Source organism: Leptosomus discolor, chromosome 3 (assembly GCF_034619465.1).
Source record: "Leptosomus discolor isolate bLepDis1 chromosome 3, bLepDis1.hap2, whole genome shotgun sequence".
Lineage (NCBI taxonomy): Eukaryota > Metazoa > Chordata > Aves > Leptosomiformes > Leptosomidae > Leptosomus > Leptosomus discolor.
Genome location: NC_141393.1, coordinates 38,806,580 through 38,820,137, shown reverse-complemented (window position 1 = coordinate 38,820,137; position 13,558 = coordinate 38,806,580). Strand labels below are relative to the sequence as shown.

General features: G+C 42.7%; 1 protein-coding gene across 1 annotated transcript in view; it reads right to left on the bottom strand.

Annotated features, from left to right (window-relative positions):
* Positions 1 to 10,389, bottom strand: part of SUSD6 (sushi domain containing 6) — an 80,143-nt gene extending 69,754 nt beyond the window's left edge. Inside the window, exon 1 of the mRNA XM_086462825.1 lies at positions 10,372 to 10,389. The gene's annotated coding sequence lies outside the window, so the exon portion shown is untranslated. The remainder of the gene's footprint in view (positions 1 to 10,371) is intronic.
* Positions 10,390 to 13,558: the final 3,169 nt, after the last annotated feature.

The window sequence follows — 13,558 nt, the reverse complement described above, 5'->3', positions numbered from 1 at the left end:
AAGGATTAGAAGGATTTTGCAGCAATGCTGAGCAGCCTAAGCCACAAAGAGATCGCCATATAAAAGCCTACTCTGACAATCAAGTGCCATGAGTAAATGAAATGAAAAATGACAGGCCAGATTAACTACTGCCAGCGTTACTTCCCAGATCCATCCAGGTCACAATATGTCCAGTCTCCCCCCCCATCCCTTTAAAACATTCCAGCTATGTACAGGTACGTTATTGCTCTGACCCATACATCTCTCTTTGTATTTGCTTTCTGCTCATGGAAGGGAATTCAGCCAAGAACTCCACAAACACTCCTACACACAGAGCAATCCACAAGTGTCTCCAGCAGAGCCAAGCATTTGCTTACAGGAAGACATAAAGGCAAGCTCCCAGGTACCTGGTGTATAGCTCTCATGCAGACTTAAGTCTGCTGCTGAGACAGCAAGGCTTTAGCCTCCTCACAAGCAGTAAGGGGAAAAGTAATGCAGCACAAAAGAGACACAGACAGCAACTGCCTGGTTAACAGCCTCAGAGCCAGAAAGTGCCAGAGGGGAAAAGATGTACTATCTGAATTTTAGGTATTGCCAGGCTAAGTATTTACTGAGACAGGTGGCTACTAGTCTCACCTTAGCCCCAGGCTTCATGCTTATAAAAGCCAGCTTTTGATGGTAAGTTTGCAGAACAAAGTGTCATCTTCTTCCATGTTTTGCCCTCCTTACACATTTCTATGATCCTACTATAAAAGGATAAATTTCACACCAAAGACCAGCAGAAACAGTGCACTCCTGTAGTGTAGCAACCTCCTATGGAAGCCGAAAGCTGGATGCAGGCTTCTGACTTCAAAGCCTTCTGCAACTCAGGCTTCTGCACGTGGTTTATGTTATTCTTATTTAAGATTTTCCATGTCACCAGAAGTTACTCACAATCAATTTTTAGCAAGATCTATAGTCTAAATTTCTTCCCTGTGAAAAGGAAGACCTATTGCCAGCAAAAGCATCACAGAATTAAATGCATTTTCCAACACAGGGGGCAATCAATAGTCTTGGAAATCAGAAAGGCTGTAGCATAGCTTTAAGCAAGCCAAAGGCCACTCGGAGAGATTAAATACAGACTTCCATAACAAACATTTCTAGGCTCTTTTTTTGCCTAGTACCACAAACTACGCTTCTGGCTAACAGCGATCAAACCACAGCAACCTTGTTACTGTTTTCAGAAAAAGCAGATTTTTCAGAGAAACAAACCCCATTTTTCTCCTGTGTGGAACCTAGGACAGCCTATCCGTTATAAAATCACCTGAGCTGGATGTGGTGCCCCCTTTGCACTCTGGGCACAAAGCAGTGGAAGCCTGAGAAGAAAAGTTCCGAGCAGACCAGCAGTTGTGTAGGTGACCCCAACACAAGCACACAGGACTGCAAGAAGTAGCAATGGCCAAAATTATTCTGCGCATGGCACTGTCCTCTGCTGAGGGTAAGGAGGCCGAGGGGAAGAGGCTGGTATCTCACAGGACAGACAAAAAAATAAGTCTTTCACATTGTCTTTTCCTAAGTTTGCCTTCTCAGCTCTGTAGTCCCAACATAAAACCTCATTAGCAAGGAAAGCCATGATTACTTCCAGCATAGCAGCAGTTAAGCTTTGCCTCCAAAGTCTCGCTTTGATCCTCATATTTGTCATGTATCCAGTAATTAAAGGATTTTTTTTCCTCCATAAATTAAAAGAAGGTTCAAGGATTAGAGTTGGCCCCAAGCTGCTCTGCCATAGTCTGAACTTTACACTCATGACAGCTCAGTTGCTCATTACCTCATGCAGCACAGACAAAAAAAACAGAAGCATAGCCAATCCTTCAAACCTGGAAGGACCAGATTTATTCTGTGGGATACAAAATGACCATACCTTTGTCAATGAGCACACTATGATCTGAAAGGAGAAAGTAACATTTCAACTTCCAAACTTTTTCGTAGTGTTACATGAACAGATGTAGAGACATTTTTCATACAAAAGGTAAGATTTCCCAGTTGACCCAGTCCCTTTAAGTACTCACTCATTAGGTATTCTGAAACCCCACAGCAACAGGATTTTTCACGTTTTCTGAACACCAAGTATTTTGGCTCTCCTCCCCAACGAAGCCTGGCAAGGCAGTACTTCTGTTTGACACAAAAGGAGGTAAGGTCTAGCTCAGTGCTCCTGAGGGAAGAGATCTTCAAACTCACCTTCCCCCAGAACAAAGACAGGTACACCCTCAAACTTAGGCACTCGGTATCTCAAGCCAAAAAGAGAGGAAAAAGTATCTTGGGTTTTTGTTCAACAGAGATTCATACAAATCTTCCTCTGTGGTACAGCTACCACTGCATGTTTGCATTCTAGATAAATTGAGTGGTTTATTTAACGCCCACTACAACAAAATGGGCACCTCCACAGCCTGCAACATCATCAGGAGCAAGGCACTCCAAAGGCCACCACTGGCTCAGTGGCAGCAGCGGAGAGCCCCTCTGCTTCTTTCTACCTTAACATTTTCCACCTGAGAACAGCATTTCCATATTACAACTTTGTTTTTCTTTCCAGGCCAGGCAGCAGCCCCCTATTCCCAAGTCTGGCAGTTACCTGAGACCAGATGACCAACTGAACAAAGACTTCTGCGTCCAGCTACAGCAATGCCAACGCCTGCCACCCTGCCCCATGCAGTACATAAAATTCTTGTCCTCCCCGCAGCCACTCATGCCCACACACCTATAAGGTCACCACATCCCTGTTTGCCAGGTGTGGCTGGCACAACCCTACACCAGCAGCTGAAAGCCTGGCACCTTTACTGCCACACATTGGGGAAAACCACAGCATAATGAAGTCACATACCATGGTACGAGGCATGCAGCAGCCACACATTATACCCCTATTACACTGGAAACAGTCATTAATTGTAGAAGTAAATCCACATATTTTTACTTGATGAGTTTTTGCTTCTTTACTTAAGCTATTTTAGCTCTTCTTGTTCCAGAAGACACCGGAGAAGCTCATTTGTGTTATGGAGCGTTACCTACAAAACAGCCAAGTTATCCAAGTACAAGTCTCACCCCAGCAATGTCTTCTCCACAGAAATACCAAGGAAAAAGAATGGGGTTTGAGCTTTTAATACCAACTGGATTGAATTTACTTAAAACACCTTTTGCTAAACACAGCCTAAAGGCAAAAAACCTATGGCCAAATAATACACTCATACCCCGAGGGTGTACCACTGACAGCATGAGAGACTGCAGTGGTGTTTGAAAACACCATGTTTATACGGATGGAAATGTTTTATCTATTCTAAGACACACGTCCTGGAAAATATGCTTTTATTGGAGGGTTAAGGAAGGATAGAAGGGAGGGAGAAAGGTTGTCACATCCAGGCAGGCAAAGATGTTTTGACTTGATACAAGACAAGAACTCGAGGCAAGAAATCTTCCTTCTCCCTATATTAAACACAACTTCTCTTGAGAGAACACCTACAACCTCTTACCACTTCTTTGGAGAATATAGATGCAGGAAGACAGAAATAATAACAAAGGGCCTCAAAGCCCAGACCCCAGCAGCCAGCTGAATATCACCTAAACATGTGGATTTGAACAGAGAAGCCTTCCCAATCCTCTTCTGAGCCTCCTGTTGTTCTCTGGCTAGTAGCAGTGATTTTGGCAGTTTGAAACCAAGCTCAGCCTTTCTCTTGAGGGAAGGTCTCATGACGGACACTCACCTACTACACATAGACCAAACCATCATGGAAGACATCCAGACCCACCCCTTGTATCCAGATCTATGTAACCTGAGCGCCTGCTCTGAGCAGGAAGTTGGGTCTATGGTAGCTCTAGAGGTCTGACCTTCATTACTCTGACTTTTCACAACTAAAACTATTCTTTCTTACCAGGAAGCTAAGTGACATCATGTCTTTCAAGAACTAATTCCTGGACACCGGGAGACTGGTAGATTGTTGCAAGGTTTCTCTGCCCAAATGTACTCAGATCATCATCTTCCTAAGACTAGCTTCACATAAAAATGTAACTAATGAAAACTGAACTAGTCTTTTTCTTTTATGTACCTTCCCCCCACTCCTCCACCTTCCTCCATCGCATGTCACTGGCCTTTAACTGCAATTTGTGTCCCCATCCAAGAGTATGGCCTAGCACACTGTAGATTACATCTCTATTACAGACAGATAGTGAGGAAATGGATCTACTCTCAAAAATTGCACACCTATTGGTGTGCAAAAATTCACACATAATCAAAACAAGCTCATCTAGCTTATTGCTCCATTTCCTGCAGATGCTAGAGGTTTTGACAGGCAGGAAACATGTAGAGAAGCTCAGGCAACAACTACACAACTTTCATGGCGCTATATGAAGCTTGCATTAATGCTGCCTATGCTAACCACCTTTCTTAACCTCCCCCATTTTTTTTTTTTACCCCTGAGAGGCTAATAGAGCCTCAGCCTCCAGAGCTGTCAAGTCTCCGTTCTCACAGGTAGTGTAAGTCAAATACCTTTCTCAGCATCCGATTCCTGGGTAGCTGGCACTCACCAAGCAATTCCACATACTCTGTTTGCAATATTCTTATTTTCCTTTCCCAAAAAGGGGAGAGGATCCACAGTACTCTTCCAAACATCAGGTACAGAGGGTGTAACAGCAATCACCACCACAGTGCAAGTCTGAAATAACTGTACTGAATTCATAGGCTCATTCCAGTATAACTAATGAATTAAGCCAGCTTCAAAAAGCCTGCTTAAAATATCTTGCTGTTCTTCCTTAACCTCACCTACCTCCAAATATTTGCTTCAACTTGAAAAACAGGCTGCCTTCTATACTTACAGCAAATTCTACCATCATCACGTACAACATTTTTGGCTCCACAGCCAAAAAGGAGACAGAGAAGAACTCAAAGACAAGAAAGGCTGAGATAGTTGTGAGTCCTAGAGAAAAAAGAAAATCTAGACAGAATTTACCAATTTTACATTCAATATTGAGCTTCACAGCTTGAAAAAACAAAACAAAACAAAAAAGCCAACCTTCTGTACTCTTTACTATATCCACCCTACAAAATTTACTTGCAGGGATTAAACAAACTAAGCACCCAGCATGAGGTGCTGAAAGGGAACAAAGTGTTGCCTTAAACTTCTCTGAGCAGCTAGACAGTGCCGAGCTATATCTTCACATAATTTAGGATATGCACATGCCCTTGTTAAGGCACAGTAGTGTATTGTCTAAGCCAAATAATATCTCTCAACAGCTCCAAGTACTACTTTAAGCAGAAAGAGGTGCAAAATTCCCCTATGTACTGGGAGCCTGTTAAACAGCTGGCATAAAAAAAGAAAAATCAATGTACTCTTGAGACAGCAGGAACCAGGTATGCAGCAATTAAATGCACAGTACAGGAGGACTATAACACACCAACTTGCTTTAGCAAATATGGTTGCTTGCCACCAAGTACCTCAAAAAAAAATAATCTTATCACATACCTCAATTTCAGCAAGGCTTGTCTGGAACAACACTTGGAGAGGCTGCAGCATGTGCATCATTCTGTAAGCAGAAGCATTTCTAACAAATCCTCCTCTCTGGTCAGCACCAACCAACGCAGTACACTGTTGGAGACGGTGGAAAAGACCAGGCACATGTACACCAATCAACTAAGGCAACAGAGATTGACTTATAAGGAGCAAGCAACCAGGACTATTTTCTTGGACATGTTGCCAGGTCAGAAGCATACTAGTGCCAACTGTTAACGTTCAATGGCTCAAATGCTTCAATTCCTTCCAACTTCAGTGTTCAGGCCCTTACAAAACTCTCACAAGCATAATACACATCTCCTTTCCCACCTCCCTGTGCTGCCTCACACTTTATGCAGGGCAGCCTGGTTTTAGTTGGGAAAAAAAAAAAACAAACACCACAACAAAACCAACAAACAACACCCAAGTTGTTCTGAAGAATCTAGGTGTTTCCTGTGAATTGTTTAAAACAAAAACCAGGCACTGACAGATTTCAACCTATTCTGCAACAGGTCCATCTTCAGGTGACATACCTCTGAAAGGGAAGATTTTCTGTAGTGAGTTGTTTTTCAAATCAGTATTTTATATTCATGAGTTCATCCCAGATACCTGCTGCCATAAAACTGCCACTCTACCAACACAGAGGCAAGCCCCTGCCCCAAAAGTTATGTATCAATAGCTCTGATGCCCATTACAAATAGCTGTCTTGGGACTCTTACAACAGATTTGCTGAACTAGAGAAGACTGCTTTCTGTCACAAACTGCAGAGTCTTTCCTGTTGGAAAGGCAAAGGGAAGAGAGGATTTCAGCAAGTGAGACAGTAGCCAGCTATACTGCCAATGTCCTCGAACAGCCACAGTAAGGACATTGGCAACACCCATTCCCCCAGGCATGCCTTCATTTTTGTCTGAAGGACCCATCCTTGCGAAGAAGTGTCTCAATCTATACATCCCAGTGAACCCAGTTTGTCTCACTGCAACTCCTGTTAAAGGAGCGTATGGTCAGAGCCTGATACTACAGTCAGGGGGGAAATAGCACCCACAGGTAGTGCTGGGTTCCAACCTGCCACTTCAAGGTTAGGTGAGATACCCGATCACCAGCTAGTTTGACCCAAGCACTCCCCAAGATGCTAAGCTCTACCCATAAACACAACTGGCTGTTAAGGTAACAGAATCAGAAGGGAATCGGCTAGAGAGCACAGGGCTATGGAGAGAAATCTTCTTCCCAGTCTCACATACAGCGCATTGTTTGTCACATCAAAAGTCAAAGAGTCTTTTTGCAATGTGTTAGTTGACGACTAAGTTATGCTCATTAAAAACTCTAGCTTCAAAATATTTACAGATGAAAATAAATATAGTCCTGCTCTGGCAGGGGGGTTGGACTAGATGATCTTTCGAGGTCCCTTCTAACCCCTAACATTCTGTGAAAAACTAAAATCAGGAAGTGTCTGTTCCATAAAATGTTGGGAGGAAGTGGGGAAGACGTGGTAAGAAGCAAGCATCGTAAATAGAACAATATACTGTCTCCAGGATATGGTGGCCGCTGAAAACCCATCTTCCTTCCCTCTCTACCACAGATTAAACCAGAGAGTCACAAGGGTTAAGCTGGTCTTCTAGTTACCTTAAAACAAACACCAAAAAACCCCACTAAAAACCCAACCCACTCATCTAGAATCCAAATCCTCAGTTCATACATAGAGAAACAGGCTGAGGAAGTCCCCTCAGGCCTCCTATCAGTGGAGCAGAAAGAAAATATTTGGAGAGAAAAACAGATGAATTTTGAGTATTCTGTACTGTTTCATTAAACAACAGCAATACTGTATGCCCCTGGAGTTCATGCTACAGCACACCACTTGAAAAGGAAATACTAATCTGGACAAAACCAAAAAAAAAAAAAAACCAAGTCAAAATATATACAAAGGAGAAACCCAAATATGTATGAAAGGATGCAGGTGAACGCTGGCCAACCACACAACGGACACCACTGTTACCAGCACTTGGGTTCCAGGGTTTCCACATTACAAATGGTTCAAGCACACAAGGCAGGAACAGACAAGAAAGCGCAGGTTAGAGAGCATTCCAGGTCTATGGGAAGCTTTGCACAGGAGCTGTGCAGAAATTCTTCTGCCATCCTCCTTCTGTTCTCACTTCACAGGATAAAAATAATGGGGGAGAGGAACTCCATGTTCTGTACTGCAACTTGTCTGCAATCTTTCTCTCACACATACACCATTTTAGGATAATCATAAAAGACAGGCAGAATGTTGAAAAATGACAGAATATGAATAACTAAGTACAGGGCACTTATTTGCAGGAAATGCCCTGCATATGCCAGTCAAGAGTAAAGAACAGCTAAAACCAGCACCACATACGCCTTCCAGTTTTTATTTTCAGGTCATAAAAGCAATTACTTCCCTGAAAATGAGCACTTCCTGAGATTTAACAACTGTCTGGTTAATAGTGCTAGGCAAAGGCAGTTATGCTTAGCCCATAACTTTACCCACATACAACGTGTCACACCACATCTGTCGGTGATGTCTCTTCAGGATATTGACAACAGAATCAACCTTAAAAAACAGCTGCTGTTTGGAAGTGCTGATAAACCCCTTCCCACAGCTAATGCTCCCACACAGGTTCACACTGAAGAGCCACACTGGACTACCCTTGTTACACACGCTCGCCACCTGTGCAGAGTCACTTGCAGAAAACACTTTAAATCAGTCTCCTCAGATGGGCATCCTCTGATGGAGCCTTTCTCCCTCTGCCTCAATACCTTTTTGCACACTTTTTGAGCTCAGTTTACCTAGACATTATGTCTACATAGCCAAAAATTGTGCCATTTACAAAGAGATCAGATTTTCATACTGTCACTGTAGGCCTTTTCTGATTCTGCATTAGGAAAAAAACACCCTCCATCAAAACAAAACAGTACAAGAGCATTGCACTGGTATGCAAATGCTAGCTGTGCAGACACACTCAGTCAATCTCTGTCTTCTAGGGAAGATCCCAAACTCGCCTAAATCCCTCCTATCCCTCTATTTTGTACTGATACTAAAGAGGGTCTCAAATCATCCTGCAGAGAGAACAGTCCCTAGTGAAAGACAGCAAACTCCCTCACAAATTCACCAGAAGGCCAGCTCAGCCAGATTCAGGACAGATTATCCATGGAGGATTGCCATGCTCTATCCTCGGAGAACCCACTATCACAAACCGAACAGCTATACTAGGAGACCTGCTTTTAGAAGCACAGGATGAGCTTCTCCATCAGCTTCATACTCTCAAGGCAAGGCTGAAGAGGCTAAGTACACTTCTCTTCCCTTCTTGATCTGCAAGACGTTTTTAACAGCTTTATTCAATGCGATCATTTCACATCAGACCTAACCAGTATCTTCACCGCCACCCCCCTGCCCTTACCCGCAGCCACACAAGATTTAGTGAAGAGACACTGTTTCAATGGACTATTTTTTGTATTATACACAAAGTCGTATTTTATTATATACATAGGTTTCAAGCTCTTCTCTCTACTGCTGTGCAGTTTTGGTTTTAGACTAGGAGTAGATCATTAGCATAAACCAAAACAATATATAGCTTGCATACACATTCATCCTAGAAAACTTACAGAGCTCTTTGGACTAGTGATTAGAAGTTAGTCTCGTAAGAGTATTTAAAAGCATTTGAGAAACAGTATTTGTTTGCTCCTGCCAAGGAAGGAGGAAAGAAGAGACAAGGAAAAACACCTTCTAAGTTCCAGCTACATGCAGACTTGCATTCTTTCAGTTACATGTCCCAACATGTAAGAAACAACGCCACTATATTCAAGTCCAATGTGTCTTGCATCAACAAAAAGTTATGTTTTTATTTAATGGTAAACACACACGCACTATTTAACCGAACTGTACAAGTACCACCCAGGAACACCCAAAAAAGATTTAAATGAGCACTCCTAACGAGACCTCCTCAAAACTCAAGCCTTGGCACTCAAGGTGGCAGATGCAGGGAACAAGGACAACAGGCCGGCACAGCAAGAAGAGTGGTAGCAAAGGAGCTTAATGCCTTATCGCTGCTGGAGGAATCCGAGGGGAAGCGGGGAAGTCGGAGGAATTATCCCTATTCTGATTAGCATCAGAACAAAGGCTCACGTTAGTTCGTCAGCACTAGGACTCCCCTAGAGCACTGGATAATAACCTTGTTGAAAGGATTAGAGGACTTCCTCCCCCTTCCCGCCTACCACCCACCCCCACCCCCCCAGCCCCCCACCTGCCAATCTACATCCCTTCTCTAGAGCGGAATAGAAGGGTGAGGTCCAAAAAACAGCTTTATGTTTAGTCCTCTGAAAGACATATCCAGATGGTTTATTAGCCCTAAAACATAATACACACAAGTAAGATACTTCTGTGATAGGTTTTCAAGGGTAACATTTGGGAGCAGGTATGGGAAAAAAAATCAAAACAAAACAAAAACAATTTTCTGTTCATGAGAAAAGGTCAGATAGTACAGGTGGCTTAACATGTGTGCTCAACGCTGGAAGGCAGGAGTTCAACAGATTCTACAGCAAAACCAGGGAGTGAAGAATACAAGGAAAAAAAAAAAAAACAGCTTGTGGTATCTGAACACCACAAAAACCAGGTGAGCAGAAGTGTCAGGAAAAAGGCTAAGACATGGCTACAAATAAGTCAGACCCTGAGAACACTTCAGAACACTAGCTATCGAAACAGCAAGTAATGCTAACAGCCAGCAGCTGTCTCGCTGCAGAGGGAGAGCATGGAAGGCAGCACATTCCGACTCTAGTCTACAGAAAAGTCATGGCATTTGGACAAAATGCAGGTTTAAAAGGCAAAGAGTCAGGAAAAATAAAGTAATAGCATTAGCTTTCATCTTACCTGGTGTTGACACAAGCTGGCATACAATGGTTGTCAAGTTAGAATGATTAAAGTGATGATTCGGTGACAACGGGAATGCAAAAAAAAAAGCACATATTAGCTATGAGTACATAGGAGACAAGAATGGCACTCTGTCACATAAACAAGCAGGAAGGCTGAGGGGTAAAAGCAGCTTTATTATGTTTTTAGGACACAGCCCTGAAGCTACACATTACCTACAAAATTCAGACCTGGGTTTAAGACATATTGCACAAGTTACTCAAAATGAAAGAATAATTGAAACTATCCTCACACACTCTATTTAAATATCTCAAGTGTAAGAGAACAGATCACAGTTTCAGGCATAGCAGAGTGTTACTGAAATGCTTTTCAGCAGCACTCAAAGCTTTGTTAATTTTTTTTCCTTTTAAATGGGACAAACTTCTGAGAAGTTACCTGAAATACACAGGTTAGAACTGCATCAAGTCCAGCCACCAGATACACACATACACATCTACAAACAAAATCTAGCCATCACAAATACTGCATACTTCCCAAACAAGCATAGAAGAAAGGAAATTTTATTTCTATGGTGCCAAAAAAACATGGGTATGTCTTATTGTCTCTTATGCCCCCCATACACCCTTTTTATTCTGCATTAACACTAAAAATGCCAAGACTTTAAAAGATGGTTATTAATAAGGTAACTTTCTCCACTTCGGAAAGACAGTAACCAACTGGGAACTGGCAAACTGGTCATCCAAAAGTGAAAGTAAAAGCTGTGCAGCTGAAAAGTATTTTTGTCTAGCCTGTCTAAAAATCTCCTTTGTTGTTACACATTCCACTGTCACATTTAAATGTCAGCTTTTCCAGACGCAGAAGCATGCAAGCCCTGCAAGACAGGAAACCAGAAACAGATTTGAGATGGAGGTTCTCACAGCTATTGAAATTAAAAGTAAACCTAGCAAACTCCTCTTCATGTCTCTTGTTCAACTTAAATAATCATACACCTACCAAAAGACACAACCCCTGATCATACAACCCTGCTCCCCATACCCATGGGATTTTTAATGGATCTCTGTTAGCAGGCTTGTACGGTTTTATAGTCTCTGCTCACAAAGCCAGGGCAAAGCCTGCAATGAGTCTCCAGCACATTTTTGTTGCACATCACAGAACCAGTTTGCAGCATTTCAGGATCACACAGCTTTTTGCAATAATGCTCTAGATGTACTACTAGATTTTCCTCAGGGGGAAACAGGAGCTTCCCTCTCCTGAAGCAAGCAGGGCGTCCTTTTTGCACTTTCAAAAGCAGTGAGAGGCTCTTGTACAGGAGCTGGGTTTAAAGCTTTCAGGATGATCCCACATACGGCCACTGGGCCACCAGTGGCATATGCGGCAGCAGATGGAGAAGTGACACTTTCTTACCCTTTGAGCAATGCTCTGCAATTTTGGCACTTCTCTTGAAAAGCAGAGATGTCAATCGCAAAAGCAGAGATGTCAATCGCAAAAGCAGAGATGTCAATCGCAAAAGCAGAGATGTCAATCGCAAAAGCAGAGATGTCAATCGCAAAAGCAGAGATGTCAATTGCCCTTCTGGGCTGGTGTTTTGGCACAGAAGGGATTCTCTCTCAGGCTGCACACCAACACAGAAGGATAACCTATACAGGCTATTTTGGGGACAGTTTCTGTCTTAGCTTTCAAATATAATAAATCCCCCCGCAGCAGAAAAGGGTAAATTACTGTTACGTCTTCTTCACGGCACATCAGTTTTCTTTTGCCTTTTGGCTCGTTAGAGAGCAATACAGACCCAGTATGCATCTTTACCTTCCTCCCACGCCTCATTTAAAGTTTTAATTAACATTAGAGCACCATACTAGGTCTAACAAAATGTCTTGTAAGAATGACCAGCACAAAGTGAGCTCCAATACCCACAGGAGATTCTGGCACATCCCACAATATAATTGTATTAGTGTGGGCTGCTTCAATATCCACCCCTTGAAGACTTTCCAGAAGTTATTTACCAAGAAGAAAAAAAAAAAACACAAACACCTTAAACAGGTCAGAGACATTCAACCCTTTCACTAATCTATATTACAGCTCCTTTCAAAGTCAGCTGCCTTTAACACTGTTGAAAAATCAAGTTGCAAGTTTAGTTGTTGAAAGATCTGTATTTTTATATAGTGTAAGAACAACACACTCAAGCTCCCTTACAAAAATTCAGGGTTTGGGGTGGTTTTTTGTTTGGTTTGTTGTGGGGGTTTTTTTTGGGGGGTGGGGGGGGTGTGTGTTCGTGGGGTTTGTCTTGTTTTGTTTTAAAGACTGATGTATCAACAGGATTTCCTTCTTAAAACTCAGGCTCCCTTAAGAGTCCTGCAGAAAGAGATCCAATACACCAACATAACTTACCTATCTTCATTCTCAAACAAGATGCAAATTCGGTTTTGATCAGTGATTCTTTCAATCCCCACTCACTTTATTACAAAACCCTATTAAACCAATGCATGGGAAAAACAGGAACAGCAGCAAACCACAGCGACATTTAATTACAAACACAGAGGAAAATGAGTTGAGGGAAAACGTAAACAGCTTTAAAGTTTTCAAAACGGTTCCAGAGCTTTTAAAGTATAAGCTAAGGAAGCCATGGACAGAGAGACAGAGTATTGAAACTGGTCCACTTCTAGGCATGAGGTTAAAACGGTGCACAGTTCAACCTAGCAAAGTTCAAGCCTCTACAAGGAAGTAATTCCTACAGCAAGCAAGTTTACACCGCTGGACTGAAAGCCATTCTAGTCTATAGCATAGATACGATGCAGTGTCTCATTCTCCACCTCAAAGTGCTTCCAGAAGTTGGTTTCCCTTTACCCTGCTCTAGCAGCTGCAAAAGCTGTACCTTACCTTGCCTACAAGGTTACTGCTGCAGAGGTGATGACCAACCCATTCCACTTAACACTCACTTATACCAGGAAGCAAATTTACTGCTGGGTGGGCTGGCTGCCAGGACAGCAGTTCCCCTCGGGGAACCACCAGAGCTACAAGACCCATCAACCCTCTGCACTGTGGAGAACATTCCCAGCGTAAGCTCTGCTTTCAGAGCCTGCTGCTGTTAAACACGCAGGCAGAGAAAACCAGAAGCTGGGGCAAGAGGACAACTGAGGGGGTGGGAAAGAGGTAGGGGTTTTATATCTCTAACTTCTGGCCCTGCAGCTCT